The 24,450-nt window shown below is 51.8% G+C and overlaps 1 protein-coding gene and 2 non-coding genes across 3 annotated transcripts in view; 1 reads left to right on the forward strand and 2 right to left on the reverse strand.

Annotated features, from left to right (window-relative positions):
- LOC120375640 (zinc finger protein 850-like) overlaps window positions 1-24,450 on the forward strand; it is a gene marked incomplete at its 3' end in the record, with an annotated part of 811,498 nt that overhangs the window by 65,338 nt on the left and 721,710 nt on the right. The window lies entirely within an intron of this gene.
- TRNAR-UCU lies at window positions 4,417-4,488 on the reverse strand. Its single transcript has one exon. It is a non-coding gene; the product is annotated as a tRNA-Arg (tRNA).
- On the reverse strand, window positions 11,816-11,897 carry TRNAS-AGA. Its single transcript has one exon. It is a non-coding gene; the product is annotated as a tRNA-Ser (tRNA).

Raw genomic sequence — 24,450 nt, forward strand, 5'->3', positions numbered from 1 at the left:
TTTTTTAATTAAAGGGACTGAAAGAGAATAGGTTACTCAGACATAGGTTAGGGGTTTGTTATAGAAGTGGGTGGGTGAGATTCTGTGGCCTGCGTTGTGCAGGAGGTCAGACTAGATGATCATAATGGTCCCTTCTGCCCTTAAAGTCTATGAGAATAGCCACATGAGGGCGACACATCAGGAATGCAAAGCAACAAATTCCTGGTTTGCACATTGATGGTGACAAGGGATTGAACTCGACTCCCCTCTTTTCACAGACACATTTGTTTTATTCTCTGAGGTCAAACATCAGTTTAAATGTTGTACTTAGTCCTCTGCCTTGTAGCTTCAACAGCCGCAGATGAAGATGAGTTACTGCAGCCTAGACCTTGTGTCCGTGTTTAGGTGGTTTTCACCTAAACGTTCAAGCAGCTCCCAGTAATGTCCCGAGCTCCCCAAGTGCCACTGACAGCTAAGCTCTTCCTGCCCACTGAGCCCAGCCCAGACAGTGGGTGGGGGGTGAGTTTGTACCCGAATAACTGACAGAGCCAAGCAAGGAGCAAAGAAATGTTTGCTCCGGTCACTAGGTCTCTGTTTCTATTGCTCGTTTGCTCTCTCCCCTTCCCTGATAAGGAGCAACGGTAAGAGAAGAAGAGGTTAAAACATGTGCTAGGTGGTGGCTGGGTTTGGATGACAAATTTAAAACCATCTCAGCGCCCTCTAGTGTGACACTGACACCATCAGCTTCTCACCTTTCACTCACACTTCATTAATAACAGTTTCCCTGAACTACTTTGCTGTGATTATTTCAATGGCTCCCACAATGGAGTGCAAGGTCACAGCAGGGAAAGGGTTTTACTGCGGCACCTGGGAGCAGTTGAGTTTCATGTTCAGGCTGTGGTATGAGATCCTCCAGGTTTCTCGTAAGCACACAGGGACCTTCGCGGGTGCTCTCGATACAGGAATGGCCCCGACATGATAAAGTGATGGGAATTGCATTTCCCTTTTTTATATTTGTATTTCCAATGACATTTCTGTTTGTGATTTTGTTTTGCTTTGTATAACTGTGTTTTCTCCAGGATTTGATATTTATTAAAAAAGAAGAATACGGCCTCATGGCACCAGATGGAGGAGCAGGTTGGGGGCTAGGACTGCTAAGAGAGTGAGAGTAGCAGGTTTTCTGTATTGTTTCCTGCCCTCATTTTTCTTGACTAGTTTCTCTTCTGCACAGAATTTGCAACTTTTTAAATGTGAGTCTGGCGAGCTCAGTTGGTGGACCATCAGACTTTTAATCTGAGGGTCCAGGGTTCAAGTCCCTCGTCAGGCAAAAAAACACTTTCCCCTATGACATCCCCAAAGAGTTTTAGAAGGACTCTCCTTGACTTTCATTTTTCCTTTTCAGGACATGGCCTTTCCTAGGAAGGGCCCTTTACTGCCTGGGACTGAAGGTGCTATTGCCTCATCTGTCCACTGGCCTCACAGTCTGGAGGAAGAAAGGCCTCTGGGCCATCAGCAAAGTGCCGTGTGCTGACTTTTTGAGCAAATGCAGGGCTGGCCAGAGAGGCATGTTCCCACTGAGTCCTCCCTGCCAGAAAAAATTGTCCGCCACAGACAGGGGCGGCTCCAGGCCCCAGCACACCAAGCACGTGCTTGGGACAGCAAGCCACTGGGGGCGCTCTGCTGGTCGCTGCGTGGGTGGCAGGCAGGCTGCCTTCGGCGGCGTGCCTGTGAAGGGTCCGCTGGTCCTGCGACTTTGGCGGACCTCCCGCAGGCAAGCCGCCGAAGGCAACCTGCCTGCCGTGCTTGGGGCGGCAAAATGCCTAGAGCCGCCCCTGCCCACAGAGTCCTCCCTGCTGGAAGTCTACAGTAATCAACAGGTGCTCTGCTGGTCCCATGGTGTAAGGGCCAGCACTCAGGACTTTGAATCCTGCAATCTGAGCTGAAGTCTCAGTGGAATCTGAGAACAATTCCTGTTCCACAAACCCTGCTGGGTCTTCCAAGGCTCTGTCTTGCTTTCTCAAAGGCCATGAAAGCCACTACAAAAGGTTTTTTTCTCCTGCTGATAATAGCTCACCTTAACTGATCACTCTCGTTATACTGTATATGGCAACACCCAATTTTTCATGTTCTCTGTGTGTGTATATATATATATCTTCCTGCTGTATTTTCCACTGCATGCATCCAATGAAGTTGGTTTTAGCCCAGGAAAGCTCATGCTCAAATAAATGTGTTAGTTTCTAAGGTGCCACAAGTACTCCTTGTTCTTTTTGCAGATAAATTAATGGAGGTTAAGTCCATGAATGGCTATTAGCCAGGATGGGTAAGGAATGGTGTCCCTAGCCTCTGTTTGTCAGAGGGTGGAGATGGATGGCAGGAGAGAGGTCACTTGCTCATTACCTGTTAGGTTCAGTCCCTCTGGGGCACCCGCCATTGGCCACTGTTGGCAGATAGGATGTGAGGTTGGATGGACCTTTGGTCTGACCCAATATGGCCATTCTTATGGTCTTATGAAGGGAGGGGCAGAGCCCTGTGACAGAGTTTCTGTAGTGTAGTGGTTATCACGTTTGCTTGACACGTAAAAGGTCCCTGGTTCAGAAACATGATGGCTTAATTTTCCCAGCTCCTAGTGGCCTATCCCTGCTGTTGTAGGAGCAGCAGTGATTTCTATGCTCAAAAGGTCTGTTACACTTCCCCTGCTCCCACTTTTGTCTCCTCTCCCTCTCTGAATGCCTGTGAAGTGGCTTTTCCCCTCCCGCTCCCTCCTGGAATGCTGGTGGGATGAATGGGCTGGTTGAAGAGCAGAAGAGCTCCCAGGTAGACAAGGTGTCTGGGACTCTAATTAGGCAGCGATCACATACCCAGAGCATGGACACTGCCCAAGGTGGAGTGTGACCAACCAGATGCAGCCAAGTCATCTCTAGTCGCAGGCCATGAGGTGCAGGCCCTTAAAAGGGAAAGGGCCCTGTGCTCAGGAGAGCACTCACAAGCTTGTACCTCCAGTGAATGCCCTTTGCCCGGACCGCCTGGCCAGTGGTTCTCTGCGTTGTATTTCATTGTGCCTCAGGAAGACTTACCTTCATCGCACCGTCCATAGCTGCGCTGTGGGACACTTACCTTGCAGAATCCTGACATCTCCAGTGCTGTGCCTGTCCTAGGAGCATGAGTATGCAAGTGTGAGTGTGACACCCCCGCCTTCTTCTTTTGAGCTTAGCTATTATTATAACAAACGTGCTGCTTTCTGGCAAACTCTGGTGGGTCATTAGTCCTCCCTACGCTGACTAGCTGGCCCAATTTTGGGTAACACCTGCAATAATCCCAACCCCTGCAGGACAGAGGTTGGTGAAATGAGCTGAGGAAAAAGCCTTGGCATCAGCAGGGGAAAGCTAGAGGACCTTGGCCAGTCACCTTTTGAAGCCTTGTGGCGTGGCTCCCTCTGCCCTGGGAGGTTGGCCTATGGTGGCCGGCTCTTCCTGCTGCCTCCTCTGTGTGACTTGCCAAAGGAGGAAGTGAGGCAGCAATGGGGCAAAAGAGGAAAGTCGAGCTGAGGAAGGCAGGGCAGAAGTTAAGCGCCTCAGTGCGGCTAAGTGGGGTTAGTAGAGCGTCACCAGTCGTTCTGCAAAGCCTGGGGAGGTGCGGTTGGCTGCTGGGAGGTAGAATCCTGTGCCTGCCTCCTGGCTTCCCAGGGATGGCTACTTGCAGCCCAGGAGAAGGATGGTTCTGGGTGAAAGGAAGACAAGCAAAGCTCTGGGAGGAAATTTGGGAGCAAGGTGCTGGCTCTGCACTGGGGGAGGGGGTTGGGGTGCAGGAGGGGTGGCGCTTACCCCCGGCACTGCAGCTCCCAAAGTGACCGGTACACACAACCCTGCGGCAGCAGCTCCTAGGTGGGCCGTGCCAGGGGGTCTCTGTGTGCTGCTGCCTACAGGTGCCGCCCCCAGAGCTCCCATTGGCTGCAGTTCCTGGCCAATCGGGGCTGCGGAGTTGGTACTTGGGGCAGAGGCAGCGCATGGAGACACTCCCCCCGCCCCAGGGGATGCTGGGACATGCCAGCCACTTCTGGGAGCGGCACGGAGGGACGGAGGCAGAGTGGGCAGGGAGCCACCGCAGTGCTGCTGGCACATCTCTGCACACCCATTGGGGGAGGGGAGCAGAGGGCCTCCATGTGCTGCCTGGGGTAGGGGCAGTGCACAGAGCTGCCTCCCCTCCCGGGTCTATTACAGGAGTGGGTGGGTGGGGTCTTTTGGCCTGCAAGGTGCAGCAGGTCGGACTAGATGATCACACTGGCCCCTTCTGACCTTAAAGGCTCTGAGTCTAAAAGGGAGAGGGAAGTAAAGGAAATTTTTAAAAAAAATAAACCCAGCATTGTAATGCCAGGATAACTCCAACAGCTCATTTTATAGTCCTGCCCCTTTCTTCCTCCATGAGAAAACATCACATCTTTGCATTGGCTGGGAATTGAACCCAGGTCAACTGCTTAGAAGGCAGCTATGCTCACCACCATACCACCAATGCATCTGGTGAAAGTATGGCTTATACTTGCCCAATGAGGCTAGAGCAGCATTGAGGAGATTTTCTGCCTGTTAAAATGTACTGGATTCTCATCACTAAAAAAAACACCTCCGTCTTCACTTGGGTTTGAACATTCAACCTTTCAATTAGCCACCAAAGTTGTTAATCACAGGGTATGTCTACACTATGGGATTATTCCAATTTTACAGAAACCAGTTTTTGGAAACAGATTGTATAATTTTGAGTGCATGCAGCCACACTAAGCACATTAATTCGGCAGTGTGCGTCCATGTACTGAGGAAAGTGTCGATTTCCGGAGCGTTGCACTGTGGGTAGCTATCCCATATCTATCCCGTAGTTCCCGCAGTCTCCCCCACCCATTGGAATTCTGGGTTGAGATCCCAATGCCTGATGGGGCAAAAACAGTGTCGCGGGTGATTCTGGGTAAATGTCGTCACTCAATCCTCCCTCCGTGAAAGCAACTGCAGACAATCATTTCGCGCCCTTTTCCCTGGATTGCCCGGGCAGACGCCATAGCATGGCAACCATGGAGCCCGTTCAGCCTTTTTTCACTGTCACCATATGTCTACTGGATGGTGCTGACAGACACAGTATTGCAGCGCTAAACAGCAGCATCCCCTTGCCTTTTGCAAGTTAGCAAAGATGGTTACTAGCCATGCCGTCCTGTCTGCTGCTTTGCAAGTTGACAATGACAGTTGCCAGTTATATTGTACCGTCTGCTGCTGTCATGGGTGCTCCTGGCTTGCCTTGGTAAGGTTGGCTGGGGGTGCGTGGACAAAAATGGGAATGAGTCCCCAGGTCATTCCCTTCTTTACGTTTTGTCTAAAGGGAGAGTCAGTCCTGCAGTCCTGTCTAGACTATCAGGCAAGCCTACAAAAGAACCAGAGAAGCAAATGGCCGCTCCGGGTCAGAGCCCCAGAAACCCTGCAGAAATGCTGAGCTGCATGCCATTCTAGGGGGTGCCCCTGCAACAACGCCACCCAGTCCTTCCATTCTCCCCCACCTCTCCTGGGCTACTGTGGCAGTTACCCCCCTATTTGAGCAATGAAGTAATAAAGAATGCATGAGTTTGAAACAACACTGACTTTATTGCCTCTGCAAGTAGAGATCAAAGGGGGAGGGGAAGTCAGCCTTCAGCTGCTGTGATATTCCAGGCAAGACTGAATCTCCATTAGACAAAGCTTAAAGAAGAGAATGACCTGGGAGTCATTCCCATTTTTGCCCAGGCGCCCCCCACCGAGGCCAGCCAGGAGCACTCACAGGACGATAATGACAAATACCAGTCTTACTGTACCATCTGCCGTCGGGAAGGGAAGGGAAGGGGATGCTGCTGTGTAGCGCTACAGCACCGCGTCTGACAGCAGCATCCAGTAGACATACGGTGACATTGAAAAAAGGCGAGAAATTATTTTTTTCCCTTTGCTTTCACGGGAGGGGGAAGGGGGGAACGACATATACCCTGAACCACCCGCAACAATGTTTTTGACCCTTCAGGCTTTGGGAACTCAGCCAAGAATTCAAATGGTTTTTGGAGAGTGCGGGAACTGTGGGATAGCTACAGTTGTCAGTCGCCCCTCCCTCCGTGAGCGTCCATTTCATTCTTTGGCTTTCTAGTACACTTGTCTCAGCTCCTTAAGTTTCAGCACTGTGTTGAGTCCCTGCTGTGGCCTCTGTCCATCATAGCCTTCAAGATTTTTTCAAATGTTTAGGCATTTTGTCTATTGGAACAGAGTTTTGATAGAACAGATTCATCTCCCCATACAGAGATCAGCTTCAGTATCTCCCATACGGTCCATGCTGGAGCTCTTTTTTGATTCTGTGCTGATCGGCACTCCACGCTGGGCAAACAGGAAATTAAATTCAAAAGTTCATGGGGCTTTTTCTGTCAACCTGGCCAGTGCATCCGAGTTCAGATTGCTGTCCAGAGCGGTCACAATGGTGCACTGTGGGATGGCGCCTGGAGGCCAATACCATTGAATTGCGGCCACACTAACCCTAATCTGACATGGCAATACCGATTTCAGCGCTACTCCCCTCGTCGGTGAGGAGTACAGATACCGGTATTAAGAGCCCTTTATATCGATATAAAGGGCTTCGTTGTGTGGACGGGTGCAGGGTTAATGCGATTTAACGCTGCTAAATTCAATATAAACTCGTAGTGTTGACCAGGCCAGAGAGATCAGCAGGTTTCCCCTATTGTTTCCCACTCTTGTTTTCTTGACTAGTTTCTCCTCTGCACCAGCTTGCCATTTTGTTTTATGAGCCTGGCTCTCTCAGTTGGCAAAGTATCAGACTTTTAATCTGAGGGTCCAGGGTTCAAGTCCCTGGTCAGGTGATAAACTATTCACTAAGATCTTAAACTGTCTTTCTCACATCCTCTTTGATGTTACTTTTTCTCTCCAGGATTTTCCCTTTCCTCAGAAGGGCCTTTTTGTGTCTGGGTTTGAAGGGTCAACTTCCTGACAGCCCCTCTGTCTTGCAGCCTGGAGGAATAAAGGCCTCTGGGCATAGAGCATGTTCCTTCCCTGCACAGACACACACAGACAAAGCAACAGAATGTCCCTAAGGAATTACAATCACCTAGCTGCCTTCCCCTGTCCTTCTGGATCCCCAAATGAGGATGCTCTTCAGCCTAAACCCATGTCCCCTCTTTTCCCAGTGCCCCTCAGTCCCAACCCTCAGTCCCTCCTATGCTCAGTGCTCCTCACTCCCAACCAGAGCCTGCTCCTCTTCACCCTTCTCCTCTGTCCCAACCCACAGCCCTCTCCTATTCCCAGAGCCCCTCAATCCCAACCCACAGCTCCCTCCTTCCCTCCAGCAGCAGGTGCTTCAGACCCCCTCAGGAAGATTTTCTTGCAAGGTTTCATGTATGAGTCTGCATGTGGATTTTACAGTATGTTGGAAATAGGTCGGGTTGCTTGCCGAAATGATCACTTGTGGCTGGTGTTGGATTCCCAGTCTCCAGGTTACAGGGGCAGGAGTAAAATAAAGGGTTATTATCCTTGTTGTGTGACTCGAGGGCAGCAGAACTGGGCTTGGCAGACCCTGATGGAGAGACTCACCCTCAATTCAATAGCACTTGCTTGGCAGGGGACAGGGGCTCCAAAGCCAAGTGGGCCGGGGTCTGGGTTCTAATACTAAAATGTAGGTGTCAGACCAACGTTAGGACAGGGTGGCAGTGGAGGGATGAGTGAGTCCCTAGACACCATAGTGAGTGTGGGGCCTTCTTATTTCCCCCCTTTTCCACCCAGGATGGCAGGTGAACTCTACAGAGGCACCTCTGGGCTTGCACTGACTAAGGACAACAGCTGAGAGTGGGGTGCAGAGAGGGGATGGCTCATGTTAAAGGACGTTTGGTTGCTGGACTTATGAACCATAGGGAGAAGGACACTGCCCAGCTTATTTGGGGGTTGGGTCTTTCCCTCGTGGTTTATGTTTATGTGTTGGGGCTGCTGACATGACTTCTGCTAACCCTGGGCTTACATTGCAGTGTAGACATACCCTGAGAGGGCATCTATACTGTGACAAAATCCCGCTGGCCCGGCTGGATGATCTGATTTGGGCTCGTGGGGCTCAGACTGGAGCCCAGGCTCAGAGACCCTCACCCCTCGTGGGGTCTTGGAGGCAGGGCTCAAGCCCAAGTGTCTACACTGTAATTTTATAACCCTGCAGCACGAGCCCCACAAGCCTGAATCAACTGACCCAGGGTTTGAGAATAGTGACTTGGGTGTGTTAATGGCAGTGTAGACAGAATGCCAGGCTATGTCCACACTGCAATGAAACACCCACGGCTGTCCCATGCCAGTGCAGGCTCCCAGGCTAGTGCCGTGGGGTGGTAAATTTGCAGTGTAGACATCTCGGCTCAGGCTCAAGCTCTGGGAGCCCTCAAGGTTGGGAGGGAGTTTGGCAAGCAAACAAGGTAGAACGGCAGTGGAGTATTACCCTGGACTCAATGGCAGTTCTCCATTGGTCTGTCTGCTTTGGAGCAGGGACAATAACGTGTCCTGCTGTTTTCGTTATTTCAAAGGGCAGTCTAGGATTTTCATTCTCACACACAGTGCACAAAGCAGGACTCAACCCTCGGTGCAAACTAAATGAGCTGCCCACAGGTTCTGCCAGCCACAATGAGCCCTTTGGTGTGAGAGCTCAGACCTGCCCTTGTCCCAGAGGGAGGGGGTCATCTGTGATGGGCTTGGACCACTGACCTACCCGCTCTTAACTCCCAAACTTTCAGTAACTCTATTATCAGTGCCTGCGAGTGTAATTTAAACCCTAAGAAAAGCCACACTGGGCTAGACCACAGGTCTACCTAGCTCTGTGTTTTGTCCTCTGACAGTAACCAATACCAGGTGCCCCAAGAGTTACTCAACAAGGCACCACTGGGAGTTGAACCCATGATCTCCTGTTTACAAGACAGGTGCTTTAGTCAGCTAAGCCATGGTGCCTGCCTGTAGCTAAAACACAGTGTCTGCCCACACCTGACTCCCTGCCATCCCCACTGAGGCCTGACAAGCTTTGCTTGTGTTTGGATTCTGCAAAGCAGAGGAGCAGGTGAGGTTTTCCTTGCAAGCTCTGTGTGTGTGTGTGTGTGTGTGTGTGTGTGTGTGTGTGTGTGTGTGTGTGTGTGAATCTTTGGCCAGGTCTGCACTACAAAGTTATTTCAGCATCATTATATTGCTCAGGTGTGTGAAAAACACACAACGCTCCCTCGGTCAGCAAAATTGCCCTGTCAGCAAAACGCTCCCTCTGTCAGCAAAATTGCCCTGTTTTGGTGACAAAATAAAACCACCTTGATGAGAGGCCTAGAGCTTTGTGCAGCAAACTTAAAGTGACAGAGTGTCAGTGTAAATGCTGCTGGTCATTATATCACCATAACTGGCCTCCACCAGTATCCCATAATGCCTGCTGTGAACTCGCCTGTCCTACATTCCTGCTACAGAGGCTGGGCCCCTCCCCTTTCATAGCTCCAGAAAGTTCTGACAGCTGAGCTGCTATCTACACCGGGATTAGGTTGATAGAACTGCATTGCCAGCCTAAGTAATGTAATTACAACAACCTAATTTTGTAGCGTAGACCTGTCCAAAGAATCACACACACACCTTGGGAGCAAAACTTCACCTGCTCCTCTGCTTTACAGAATCCAAACACGAGCAACACTTGTCAGGGCTCAGTGGGGATTGGCAGAGAGTCAGGTGTGGGCAGACATGATGTTTTAAGTAACAGCAGGTGCCATGGCTTAGCTGGTTAAAGCACCTCTTTTGTAAACAGAAGATCCTGGGTTCAACTCCCAGTGGTGCCTTGGGGAGTGGCTTTTGGGGCACCTGGTATTGGCTACTGTCAGAAGACAAGTTTCAGAGCTAGATGGGCTCCTACGCTGCCTCTTTCTCCAAGACACTGCTCTCTGCCCCCTCCCCACCCTTACGGTCATCACAAAGTGGCAAGGCAGAGCTCTCCCATTTTTAAAAGCCCTGGGGTGTTGTTCCCCCCTGTTCCGGCACCCCTGGGGCCCTGCACTTCACACAGCTCTCCCTGATTTCAGCTGTTAGTGAGGGAGCCTCACTGCTAGCGCAGACTGGGCAGTTTCTTGCATGAGAGACACTGTCCCAAAGCAGGACTAATGCTTAGAGCTGGTTACCAGTGATTTCAGATCTGTTGGTCTGCAGCAAGACTCTCCATTGAGTCTTAACCAGCTCTGTTATTACACAGGGAAGAACAAAAGGGTCAAATGGGGCCTGGAACCCTTAAGAAGAATCCACCCCACCGAGTACAACACTTGTCGCTACCTGCTCCCAGCCCCACTGAGAATGTTTTGGGGGTCACGCCTTGCCTTTATCAGCCTAGGGGTCTTGGAGAATCATAGCAAACAGGTGCTCCAGTGGCACAATTGGTTAGCGCACAGTACTTATAGGGCAGTGCTGAGGGGAGCTATGCTGAGATTGTGAGTTCAAGTCTCACCTAAAGCACTGGTTTTCATTAGCCAAATGGCATCACCCCCTTTTTTGGCCCTGTGGAATGTAGAATTCCAGCCCTGAGGAGGGGAGGAGTTAAAAATGCCCCTTCACTTATTACCTCCTCTCCAGAGCACAGGTCAGAATCTACCATCCTTTCTCCCCACCAGCCCCTGTGCCAGGATCCCTCAAGCAGAGCCTGGAGTCCTGCCCCTGGCGTCTGTACTATTGACAAAGACTAAGTGACAGGGACAAAATGCTCAAATCCCACCTGCTGTGGGGAGCCAGGTTTGCTCTTCAAATTCTGTCGTTGGTACATTTCCAGGCCTGGGAATGTCCCACAACAGCATTTAATGGGAAGCTGCCTGCAGAACAGTTACACTGCACAGAGCTCCTGTGGAGGAGGGGTGGGAATTAGTAACATTTTGAGGATCGTTTGGGAAATGAGCCTTTGCTGACAAGGTTTGTCTCTGTTCATATTTCACCTTCAGGTGTTATTTTGAGGGATCTTTAGTATATTTTTGTGAGGTTAATAACTATCTCCTCAACTTTATTTACTCAACTTACAAATTGGTGTCACCTGATTTTTGCATCTCCCTGTGACAATACAACTGACACGTGTGGCTTTCTACAGGGGGTCATGATGTTAAAGTTGGGGAATTCAGTCTCTGTACTTCTGGGGGGGGTTGCTTTTTTACAGCTGCCTCACGGCCAGGCTCACCGGGCTGTTAGCTGCACCCACGGTCCTTGCCAGGGGCCCCTGCTGAACACTGGGCAGCTGCACTGCCGTGCTGGGGTGACTCTGCAGGGGGAGAAGCTGCTGAGGAGCAATGTAGAGCAGGTGCAGGAAGGAGACGGGGTCACTATTCACATTCTGAACTGCACAATTTTCCAAATTTGGGAATAGATGAATAGATTCATAGGGTTAAGGTCAGAAGGGACCATTATGATCATCTAGTCTGACCTCCTGCACAATGCAGGCCACAGAATCTCACCCACCCACTCCTGTAACAAACCCCTGACCTACGTCTGAGTTACTGAAGTCCTCAAATCGTGGCTTAAAGACCTCAAGGTGCAGGGAATCCTCCAGCAAGTGACCCGAGCCCCATGCTGCAGAGGAAGGCGAATGTCCGAGAACAATTCTAGGGGAAGGTGAACGCAGAGCAATGACATTGGAGGTGCCCAGACCTCCACTCGGGGCAATGTGGAAATTAATAATGGGAAGATCATTTGTGAAATTATTCGTCACCAACAAGATTTGTCTCTGTTCCTATTTCACGCTGTGGTGTTAGAGGAATCAGGACAGATTTTTACTATATTGATTAAACACTATAATAACAGCAACAACAGCGCAGAGCTTGCGTAGTTGGCAGGATTCGAACCTGCGCAGGGAGACCCCAATGGATTTCTAGTCCATCGCCTTAACCACTCGGCCACAACTACTTGATGTATATTTCATTACATGATGATTCTGTTCTCACAGAATTGTCACTTTAAATTCTTTGCTCAGACCAGCTTCCCCAGCACACTCACGGCTGCATTAGTGTAAGAGTGTCCTTGGCTGAACAGCGAGAATTCCTGCCCATTTCCCTTCCAGTTGGAGCATGATTAGAGTGTGTTTGTGTGAACGACATTGCTGTAGATTGTTGTTCATTCCCCACTCTGACAATTCAGACAGTCCTTTTCCTAGTCAAATCTCCAGCACATCGTTCCAATAGCAGGGGGCAGGATTTCTCTGGGGCACTGAGGGCTGGTGCGTGAACTCAGCCTTGCATTCCACCCTTGATGTTTCATGGACTAACAACAGCAGCAGAAAGAAAGAGCCGAGACAATATCTCCCTGGCAGGGATGCAGGTGCCACGTCCCCTCTGTCTGACCGTCGCCATTGCAGGAGAGAAGGGTTCACTGGTCACTCCCTTGGCCCCACCTGCTGCCCCCAGGCACTCCCCCCCAGGGGCCCTGTCAGTGCAGCGGAGCTGAGCAGCATCTGCCTGCTTGCTCCAGTGGCTGCCGGCCCCTCCGCATGGCAGGGCAGGGTGGGTCTGTGCCTCCGCGCGCTACCCCCACCCTGAGCCCCTGCAGCCAATGGGACACTGCGGGGGTGATGCCTGGGGGCAGCAGCACATGGAGACCCCCCAGCCTGCCCCACCTTGGAGCCCCAGGTAAGCGCCATACTCCTGACTCCCTCCCAGAGTCTGCACCTCAGTCCACACACGCCTGCCCCCAACTCCCTCCCACAGCCTGCGCCCTCTCCCTCCACACACCCCCTCCCGCCGCCCCAATCTCCCCTGAGAGCCTGCACCCCACCCTCCTCCTGTTCCCCTACCCCTGCCCCAGCCCAGAGCCTGCACCCAGCACCCAAACTCCCAGAGCCATAACAAGGAATTTTTGTGCCCGAGGCAAGGGCCGGCTCCAGGCTCTTTGGCGGCAGGTCCCTGAATCTCTGTCGGAGGGAAGGACCTGCCGCTGAATTGCCACCGCTGCTTCATTCATCCTTCAGTGGCAATTTCGCAGCAGGTCCCTGAGTCCCTCTCGGAGAGAAGGACCCACTGCCGAATTGCTGCCGAAGAAGCAGCAGCGGTAGAGCTGCCACCGAAGTGCCGCTGATCGGGGTAGAGCTGCGCCCCTCCACTTTGCGCGCCCGAGGCAAGTGCCTCACTCGCCTCACCCTTGTTACAGCGCTGCAAACTCCATCCCAGAGCCTGCACCCCAGCACCCCTCCCCCACCCAAACTCCCTCCCAGAGACCAGCCTCTCACCCCTTCTGCACCCAAACTGCCCCCAGAGCCTGCACCCCTCCTGCACCCCAATCCCCAGCCCAGGGCCTGCACCCCAGACCTCCTTCCCCCACACAAACTCCCTCCCAGAGCCTTAGGCAGGTGGGGAGTGGAGTTTTGGGGGGCAGGTTCTGGGCAGAATGAGTGACATTATTGGCCAACTGGAGGACTGGCACCGGCCTTAAGGTAAATTGAGGTTGAGACTCTGCTTTAAGGGATTGGAGCAATGCTGGAGAGACTGACGGGCAGGGAGCTGGAGAGCTGGTGACACAGAGCGGGGGTGGGGAGTTTGTAAACTGTGGTGTTTGTATAGAGATAAAGTTTACTGATCCCCAGGTTAAAAACTGTTCCTGCTCTGGGCTATACAGGACACTCTCTGTTGTGAGGGTAGGTCAGTGGGTGAATGTTTCCCTGCAGGGTAATGGGTTCCTAGCTCCAATCCAAGTGATTCCCTTTATAAACTTTTTCAAATGAAAATCAATTTCCAGACCCATCTCCAGTATGTTCAGGAGTTCGCTGAATGGGGGTAGGGGGCTTGAAATGAATTTAAACACTCAGCATTTTCCTGTGCAAATGAATAAAGACCTAGCAGAGCTGTCCAGCAGTTGAAATCAGTTCCAGTCCTCGGCGTCTCTAAGAGGGACACTTGGTAGCTGAGGCATGTGGGTCACCCCTGTGGTGAGGACAGGTGAAAAAATGCTGGATTCAGTGAAAGCTGAGCCCATAGGAGGGGAAGGTGAACGGCGGCACCACACAGGGTCATAACACTCAGACACGGGGCTTCACTGTCACTGCCCCTGTGTTTTCCATCATTTCTATCCTAAGGAACACACCCTCCCCCTCCCCCGCACATTGTCACACAGAACCTTCTCCCCTTGAGCCCCATCCCACCCCCTCCCCCCCACACAACATGGGACACAGCCTCTCGGTGACTCACCCCGATGGGGGCTTGTCTCTGCATCTCCCCAGCAGGGGAGCAGAGAGCCGAAAGGGCCACAGGAGACCAACGGAGCTAGGCGGGGATAGAAAAGACTTCCTCTTCTCTCCCCTCCCCTCCCAAGAGTCCCGTTAATCTCACCTCACCCATGAGACATTCCAGCACCGGGTGGGCTCAAAGCACCAACCTTCCCCTCAGCAACGGAAGGGGGAACCAGCTCTAGCACATGGAAGGAGGCTCCCACCTCTGCTGCTGCCATCCTGCAGCCTTTAATATGGATTTGTTTTAGCTAATGCAACCCCCCCACTCCGCTAATCCATCCATGAAACATGGAGACAAACTCCTGAAAGCAGCGCCCAGTGGTGCAATGGGTTAGTGCCCAGTACTTACAGAGTGGTGCTGAGTAGAGTCATGCTGAGGTTGTGAGTTCAAACCTCACCTCCAGCACTAGTTTCCTTTAAGCAAATGGCTTCTGCCAATCATTTTGCCCTGCAGAAAATACAATCGCAGCTCAGAAGACACCGAGGTCCCCTTGCTTTACAGAAAGCAGGGCAGAGTCCACAGATCTACCAGGCTCTGCTCTTCACCAGCCGCCTGTGTCAGGAGAGGTCGAGCAGAGCTCAGAGCACTGCCCCCGACTCCCCGTCAGTCTTTGCTCCCCAAACCACCTGTGTGTTCACCCTCTTCGCTGTGAGACTCAAACCCTGCCTGGCTTTCTGTATGTTGGGTTTTTGTTGTCTGTCGTATTGATGTGCATGTGGGTCCTGTGTGATTTTGGTGGATGCCTTGCATAGTTTTGTGTGCGTGTGTGTATGATTTTTGCATGAATATTGTTTTTTGCTTAGTATTCTTTTGGTATGTGGGTTTTGTGTTTCCTGTTGTGGGCTTTTGCTGTATTTTTGGTGTGGATTTGTTCTTTCTATATTTTGTGTGGTTTTCCTTTTTGTTTATATGGTTCTGTGTGCTGTGCGGGTTTGGTTTTTGTTTATGTCTGTGTGGGCCTGTGCAGTGTGTGATTTTCTCCTTCTCTCTGTGTGTGTTTGTCTCTCTGTTTGTATCTTCATGTGTAAATTCACTGGAACTTTTCAAACTCTCCACAGCTTTGCCAATTTTCACCAGGAATTTTTCTCCATTAACAAATTCTCACTTGTTCCCTACCAGTTGGTGACCATTGCCCCAGGGGCCTGTCAGTCTCAGGGTCCTGATTTCCCATTGGCCCTTCCCCCTTCTATGGGGACTGGGGACGAGCCAACCAAAAACCCCACTAAGTTTTAGTAAAGGGCCAACAGTCCCTTACACAAGCCAGCCCTGTGAGAGTCATCAATGGCTGCAGAAAACCACACAAGCTGGTCCCATGGTGTAATGGGCAGCACTCAGGACTCTGAATCTTGCAAGCTGAGTTCAAATCTCAGTGTGACCTTTGGTTTGTGGTGAAGCCCTGGAGCTCACACTGCTCCACTTCCCTGTCTCCTGTTGGACAAGAATAAGTCTTTCCCTTCCTGCTGGGTGACTCAAGTGCTGTGGGGGGTCAGGGCTCTATAGCTGGTGCCTGAGGGTTGGGATTCTCATGGCTTCACCTGATGCCCACAAGTCTGGCACTTGCTGCTCTGCTTTTCCTCTTGCCCACCTGGCTCTTGAAGGAAGCAGGGTCAGGGCTCGGCAGGCTGGAGCCCAGCACTTCTCCTCCTCTGGGCACCTGGAGCAGAGGCAGCTGGTGCTGACAGCTCCAAGGGAAGGCTTAAAAGCCACAGAGCAACCGAGGGCAGGGCAAGAGGTGGGGAGAACCATGCCTATGAGTGGCCAGCAGACAGTCACAGAGGCCTGGTCTACACTAGGACTTTAATTCGAATTTATCAGCGTTAATTCGAACTAACCGCTCAACCGTCCACACCAGGAAGCCATTTAATTCGAACTAGAGGGCTCTTTAGTTCGAATTTGGTACTCCAGTAACGCTAAATTCGCACTTGCTAGCTCGAATTAGGCTTGGTGTGGATGCTAATCGAACTTAGCAGCTCCGGGAGCTATCCCACAGTGCACCACTCTGTTGACGCTCTGGACAGCAGTCCGAGCTTGGATTCTCTGGCCAGCCACACAGGAAATGACCCGCGAAAATTTGAATTCATTTTCCTGTCTGGGCGGTTTGAATCTGACGTTCTGGTTGCACATCGGGGCGAGCTCCGCAGCACCTGCAACGATGCAGAGCTCTCCAGCAGAGGAGTCCGGGCAATCCCAGAATAGAAAGAGGTCCCCAGCATGGAGTGACCGGGAAGTCCAGGATCTGATCGCTGTGTGGGGCGAGGAGTCTGTGCTCGGAGCTGCGCTCCAACAAGCGGAACGCGAAGACCTTCGAGAAGGTTTCTAAAGCCATGAAAGACAAAGGATACAGCCGGGATGCGATACAGTGCGCGTGAAAGTGAAGGACCTAAGACAAGGGTATCAAAAGTCAGAGCGGCAAACGGACGCTCCGGAGCCCAGCCCCAGACATGCCGCTTCTACGAGGCACTGCATGCCATTCTAGGTGGCTCTGCCACCAGTGCCCCACCAGTGACGTTGGACTCCGAGGACGGAATAGTGTACCGGGACAGTTCCCCTCCTGTTCGCCGATGGGGAAGATGAGGAAGGGTCTTTAGAGGACGGCGCAGGCGACATCGAACCCACTCCCGCTTTCCCTGACAGCCAGGATCTCTTCATCACCCTCACAGAGATCCCCTACCAACCGTCCCTGCCCGTTAACCAGGACTCGGAATCAGGGGAAGGATCAGGCGGTAAGTGCAACACACGTATAAACATTTATTTTTTATAACATTGTTATAGAAAAAATAGAAACAGTATTTACAAAATTCTAAATATTAAACTATAATATATATTAAATTATATGAAGAGAAGGTCCACACAAATGGACTTTAAAAAATTCTAAATATTTACAATTTAAAACATTCTAAATATTAAACTATAATATATATTAAACTATATAAAGAGAAGGTCCACACAAATGGGGATAGAAAAATAGTCCTCTAGCGACATTTCTACGAAGGTGTCATTCAGTTCCTCGCAAAGCCTCCGCATGAGGTTCGTCGGAAGAGGTCGCTTGTTGGGCGCTCCGTGGAAGCAGACTCTTCCACGCCAGGACATCCGAATATAGAGTGGAACCATCGCCTCTACTAGCATTGCTGCATATGGTCCTGGTCTGTGCAGTGCGTCCGTAACATGCGGTCTTTCTGGGCACGAGTGACCCGCCTCAGGGTGATCTCGGTCTGCAAATACTGCATCTAAGTAGGGCAATTAGTGTAGTGTTACTATTGTTAATGGTTTACAATTAGGTTGCATAACAATGACCCTCGCCTAACAGCCACGTGCGAGAGGCCACAGAGAACAAGCATGCATTGATCGTTCCGTGCGCTGGCGGGAGGGGCTGCAAAAGGATTATCCTTTCTGCTTTGCACATTGCCTTTAGCAGGAGATCACAGCTAACCAGTAACTGATAAGCAGTATGTACTGTAAGGCTTACCAGGACTTTGTGCAAGAGGGATGCAGCTATCTTTCCTCGCTTGTGCGCTCTCCAGTGCAATGGCGCCGCCAATGAGAGCGTATTCCGAAATCTCGGACTAGTTCTGAGATCTCCTGAGACTTGGTTCCCTCTTTGGTCTTGTTCACTGAAACTGACTAGACTGTGTTTACTGTTGGCAAACATGTATGTGTTCAAGGAAATCACCTACTTTTTCACATCACACAGCTTCGGCTCCTTCCCGGACTGCCCCGCCATCCCCCTCGCAGAGGCTGGCTCGGATTAGACGCCGAAAGAAAAAGACAAGGGACGACATGTTCCAGGAACTGATGGCCAGCTCCAGAGCGGAGGCGGCAGAGCAGAGACAGTCGAGGGAGAGCCTGTGTCAGCAGCATCGCACACACCTGGAACGGGAGGATAGGTGGCGGCAGGAAGACCAGCAGGCGACTCAAACGCTGCTTGGTCTAATGAGGAGCAAGCGGAGCGCTCCGGCGCCTTGTAGATGTTCTTCAAGACCGCAGTCAGGAGGAGTGAGCCGCCATGCAGTGCATATTCAACAGACCTCCAACTCCAAGAAGTCCTGTCCCCCCCTCACCCAAAGTGACAAGACGGAGTGGCGGTAGGGGCCGTGAGAACTGTCCCTGCACCGCAGCACACCGATAATGTTAGAGACAACTGTCGCGCTGTAAATTTGTACAAGCTCTTTCTTTACAGCATCAACCAGTCCCAACTCCAAGTTCAAACCCCCCACTGTGTATTACATTATTAAAAGCGGTTTGGTGTTACTGACTGTTTCCGTCACGTTTCTGGTGTCAGAAGACTTTCTGTTGTTCTGTGGGGGGGGGGGGGAATTGTAATGTCACTGCATAGCCCACAGTGCCATGCTACAGACTTGGCTGCAGGGTCAACTGCAGGGCACACACAGACTGCAGTCACTAGGCACCAGGGACAGTCTGTGGGGTGTATGCTGGCCGTGGTCTTTCCTTGAGGTGTATGCTTGTGCAGGGTCCTGGTGCCTGACATCCCGAATGTAAAGGCAGGCTTCCCTTCACATGCATTTGGACCGTAGTCACGATCCTCCCGGTGCCCCGAGCCCCAAAAATAGACCTCATCCAGGGGCAGATACTCACCCTTCCCCACACCCCTCACCCTTCCAACGCCCAAACCCACAGCCGTCATGGTAACCCCTATCCAAGGACGGCATCCCTCGCCCCTTCCTGCAAACCCACCCATCAGTGCACACCTTAACCAGCACAGAATGCTTCCATGTTTCAACGAATAAACAGAAATGCAAAGTCAACGAAAGATTTATTATTAATTACTAAAACATGTCCTTAGTTTTAAAACGTCCTTGGGAAGTGGGGAAAACTTGGTTTATGATCAGGCTCTCTTAAAATCAAGTGGACAGTCACAGGTTACCCTGCTCTGCGAGGAAACTCGCTTTCAAAGCCTCCCTGATGCATATCGCTTCCCGCTGGGATATTCTCTCAGCACGGGTGTCTGGCTGATCGTAAACAGCAGCCAGGCGATTTGCCTCAACCTCCCAAGCGGCCAAAAGGTCTCGCCCTTGCTCTCACAGAGATTGTGGAGCACACAGCAAGCAGCAATAACTACGGGGATATTCTTTTCGCTGATGTCGAGCGAGTCAGTAAGGTCCGCCATCTCCCTTGAGACGTCCGGAAGCACACTCCACCACCATTCTGCACTTGCTCAGCCGGTAGTTGAAGAGTTCCTTTTCAGTGTCCAAGGCGCCTGTATAGGGCTTCATGAGCCAGGGCATTAGCGGGTAGGCCGGGTCCCGAGGATCACAGTAGGCATCAGCACCTCCCCAACCGGTATTTTGTGGTCCGGGAAGCAAGTGCCAGCCTGGGGGCGTCGAAAAAGACCAGAGTTCCTGAACACACGCGTCATGAACCTTGCCCGCCCACCCGACGTTGATGTTGGTAAAACGTCCCCTATGGTCCACCAAAGCTTGCAGCACCATTGAAAAGTAGCCCTTTCGGTTAATGTACTCGCTGGCCTGGTGGGCTGGTGCCAGGATAGGGATGTGAGTCCCATCTATAGCCCCACCGCAGTTTGGGAATCCCATCGGCGAAGCCATCTATGATGGCCTGGACATTTCCGACAGTCACTACCTTTGAGAGCAGTTGCTCAACGATTGCGTGGGCTACTTGAATGACAGCAATCCCCACGGTAGATTTGCCCACGCCAAAGTGGTTCGCTACTGACCGGTAGCTGTCTGGCGTGGCAAGTTTCCAGAGGGCTATGGCCACTCGCTTCTGCACAGTCAGGGCTGCTCGCATCCTTGTGTCCTGGCGCTTCAGGGCAGGGGACAGCAAGTCACACAGTTCAAGGAAAGTGCCCTTACGCATCCTGAAGTTTCGCAGCCACTCTGTGTCATCCCAGACCTGCAGCACTATGCGGTCCCACCAGTCTGTGCTTGTTTCCCGGGCCCAGAATCGCCGTTCCACACCATGAACTTGACCCATTGCCACCATGATCTCCACTGCCCGGCGTACCCTGCTTTGTGAGAGGTCTGCGCCACTCTCCTCACCGTGCTGCCGAGCCTCCTCGCCCGGTTTCTCAGCATCTGACTGTGGAAGAGGTGGACGATAATGTGCGAGGAGTTGACAATGGCCATAAGTGCAGCGATGATCGCAGCGGGCTCCATGCTCGCAGTGCTGTGGCGTCCACGCTGTAACCGACCAGAGAAGGGCGCGAACAGATTTCGCGGCGCTTTCAAGGAAGACAGGGAGGCGGGATTGACGGTTCAATGACGACATTTTCCCCCAGCATGCATTGGGGAAATCCCTAATTCAAATGGGCAGCGGGAGTGCGGGAACTGTGGGATAGGTTCCACAGTGCACCGCTTCCAAAGTCGAAGCTGGCCCTGTGAATGTGGACTAAGAAGTTCGAATTTGTGTATTTAGTATGGATACACAAATTCGACTTATTAAGGTCGAATCCACAAATTCGACTTAAGTAGATTCGAAATAGTCCTGTAGTGTAGACAAGCCCAGAGACACCCAGCCAGGCTGCTCCCTGCAATGCCAAACCCCCACTGAAGGCCACCCTCAGGGCGGCTGCTGATGCTCTGTGGCCAATATCAGAAGACGGTAGGAAAGCAGGGCCAGCCCTCTGCTGGGGCCTCTCACCGCTCCCACTCATGGTGCTCACTTTGGCAGTGGAGCCACCCATTTTTTTTGGCAAGTCAGGAATGGCAAAGGCGAGACTGGAAGCACCTGGGGCTCATGCCCCAGCCTTTGTGACGCCCAACCCCCAACTCCTTCCCGAGCTCTAGCTGAAGCCAGAGCATTGGCCTGAGCGGCCAAGAAGAGGTTCCAGCCCTGAAGGGAGCAGGACTTGCAGCACAAAGTGAGCACAACCACGAGGGGACTCAAATCCTGAATCATCCGATCCACAAGGAGATGCCTTATCCTTTAGGCCACATGATGAGGGGGTCTAAACACTTCTTTGGAAAAGCCGGACACTGTGTTTCTCAGGTCATCTACTGAGGGGGGCTGAGACTCTCTGGGCACAAGAAGTTAAGTCCCAGCGACATGTGAGACTTAATTGTATGGGGCCAGGTGCAGGGCTTTGGCAGGGAGGCTCGGGCATGGGGGATTGAGGTGCAGCGGATGGACCGGCTGTCTGGGCACAGAGATTTAGTCTCCCTGAGGAGGAGGAGGAATCCTGCTGACAGGCAGTGGCTGTGCAGAAAAAGAGGAGGGGTTCCTGGGACTTTTTTTGCCTCTCTTTTGCCTGCCTGCTCACTCTTGTGGTGAATGGTAAAGTTGTTTCCTACTAAGCCCAGGTAGCTCAGTTGGTAAAGCATAAGGCTCTTAATCTGAGGGTCCAGGGTTCAAGCCCCTGTCTGGGTGCTCAGCTTTTAAGTTGCCTTGTGTGCCAGGAGCCAAACTCTGTTCACAGCCACACAGGGATTCCCAGAAGCTGTGGCCATTTCCTGGAAAGGTTCCTTTCCTTAGCAATCAGGAGAGAGGCCACATCTGCGGGTGCAGATAGCGCAGTCTCTGGCTGGCAGGAAGGGCTGTGGGGCCAGGTGCTGAGACAGCCCAGAGGGGGAGCAGCAGAGATGAGGGGAAGAGAGACAGAGAAGCAATGAGGACAGAGCACAAGTGTACAGGGGGCATCTGGTCTGGCTATTGTGGGGAACTTGCCTGGTTTATACACGACCCTGGTGGAATTGGCTGTAGAAAGGATCTGAGTCCCCACCCCCTTACCCAGAGGCTGCCTGACCTCGAGGACTGTTAGGATACAGATATTCAGGCCTGTCTGCAAAGGCCTGTACTGTAAGAATTTAGGTGTATTTTTATCACTTAGCTAGTTATAAAGATATAAAAGAAAGAATAAAAAATCACTGTCTGTCTGTGTAATGGCCTTCTCTTACTGTGACAGTCTGAGGCCTGGTTCTTCGGCTAAGCAGCAAAGGCAGCCATAAGCTGGGAAGTGTATGGTCACATTCACACATTCCCAACTAGTCACATTGAAATAAGGTGCGATTGGGCTGTTAGGAATACAATCCTGTCCTGATATTCCATCACCTCCAGAGAAAGGGAAACTTAGTTTGGTAGCATCCTGTCTGGCAAGAACTCACTTATCAATAGACACAGCTGGAAAACCCTGTCTGTATAGATGTAGTTGTGAAATCCTCCCTTCTGTATTGTTTTGTATGTTTATTTGCATGGTCTCTGTCTGGGTCTGTGATTGTTTCTGTCTGCTGTATAATTAATTTTGTTGGGTGTAACCAGTGAAGGTGGTGGAATATAACCATGTTACAGTATATTAGGACTGGTTAGTCTAGAGAAGGAGTGAGGGTGCCAGGCGGCGCGGCGGTCGGGGCCGCGGGGTGAGTGCCCCACTGAAGCGCTGGCCACCCCCCTTCTCTCTCCCTCCGCTCTCTCCCCTTCCCCCCCCCCCACACTAGACCGGGTGCGCACTCTGCAGCACAGGGAGTCCACTGGCTCCGGCCACCCTGTGGGTTTTTTTGTTTTGTTTTTCCCCTGCTTTGCTGGCCGCGCCATTGTTTTCCTCCCCGCCCCCTGCTTTGCTGCTCCAGCCCCGCCATTTTTGTGTTGCCCCCCCACACTTTGCCACTCCAGCCGCACCGTGACACCCCCGCTTTGTCGCACCAGCTGTGCCGTGTATCTCCCCCCCCGGCGGCTTTGCCACTCCAGCCGCGCCGTGTCCCCACTTTGCCGCTCGAGCGCGCCGTTTCCCCCGTTTTGTTGCTCCGGTGGCCCCACCCCATTTTTTTTTGCTTGGGGTGGTAAAAAAGCCAGAGCCGGCCCTGCCCACACCTGAATCCTGCCATCTTTACAGGGGCCTGACAAGCTTTGCTTGTGTTTGGATTCTGCAAAGCAGAGGAGCAGGTGAGGTTTTCCTTGCAAGCTGTGTGTGAGTGAATCTTTGGCCAAAGTTGTTTCAGCAGAATTATATTGCTCTGGTGTGTGAAAAACACACAACGCTCTCTCGGTCGGTAGGTTGTGGCTGGTGCACACACTGCAATGCCACGTCTGGCGACAAAACTGCCCTGTTTTACTGACAAAATAAAACGACTTCGATGAGAGGTCTAGAGCTTTTTGCAGCAAACTTAAAGTGACAGAGTGTCACTGTAGACGCTGCTGTTCATTATATCACCATAACTGGCCTCCTCCAGTATCCCACAATGCCCGCCGTGAACTTGCCTGCCCTGCATTCCTGTTACAGAGCCATGGGCCCCTCCCCTTTCATCGCTCTGGGAAGTTCTGACAGCTGAGCCTGCTGCTCTGCTCTGGCAGCCAGGAGCAAATCACTGCCGTGGATGCTGCTCTCTCCCGCTCTGCGAACACAGACCAGGGTGGTGGGAACTTCCTTACATGGTGGGGGGGGCTACCGGCATCCAAACTGTGACACCCCCATGACACCCCTTCCCTCGAGGAGGCTCTTACCTTCTACAACAGGGATGGTTGTTTTCTAGTAAAATCACTAAAAGGGAAGGAGAAAACTCGAAAGAGGTTCCTCCTGGCGCTCACATCCGTGAACCCGAATACTCTCTCAGTCCTCAAAGAGAGACCTGGAGAAGGAGACTTGCTGAAGCAAAGCCACAGGGGTCTCTGAGGTTTCCCTGGCCCCTCGCGCCTGTCCTGCCTGGCTCATGTCAGCATCTCTCTGTGAGGTCACCACCTCCCCACCACCTTTGACCAATAGTCTGAGGTCCTGCAAAAGGCCTTTGTGATGTCACTGCCACACCCCTCTCTTGCTGTGCTAATGTCCTGCCCCTGGCCAGGCACTTTGGAGGTTTGAGCTACTCCCTGTGGATCACCCCACTCAAGGAGCATTCGTTCTAGGCAGCAAGCCGGCTAGACAGGAAAACATCAGATGCTGCTCCCATTGCTACACTCAGTTTTTCAGAAATTAGTCACCTTTATGGCCAGAAGAGACTATTAGAGCATCTAATCTGACCCCCTGCATATCACAGGCCTCCTGTATGACACAATAGCTACTTTTGGGGCAAACACATTCCAGAAAGGCAGCTAGTCTTCATGAAATGACATCAAGAGATGGAGAATCCGCCACTTTCCTTGGTAGCTTGTTCCTGTGGTGAATCATCCTCGCTGTTGAATATTTGTGCCTTAGTTGTAATATGAATTTGTCTCTTTTCACCTTCCAGCCATTGGGTCTTGTTATGCCTTTCTCTGCTAGATTCAAGAGCCCTTTCATACCCAATATTTTCTCTCCATTAAGGCCCTTCAACACTTCAATGAAGTCACCTTTCAAT

This window comes from Mauremys reevesii, linkage group 12 (assembly GCF_016161935.1).
Source record: "Mauremys reevesii isolate NIE-2019 linkage group 12, ASM1616193v1, whole genome shotgun sequence".
NCBI lineage: Eukaryota > Metazoa > Chordata > Testudines > Geoemydidae > Mauremys > Mauremys reevesii.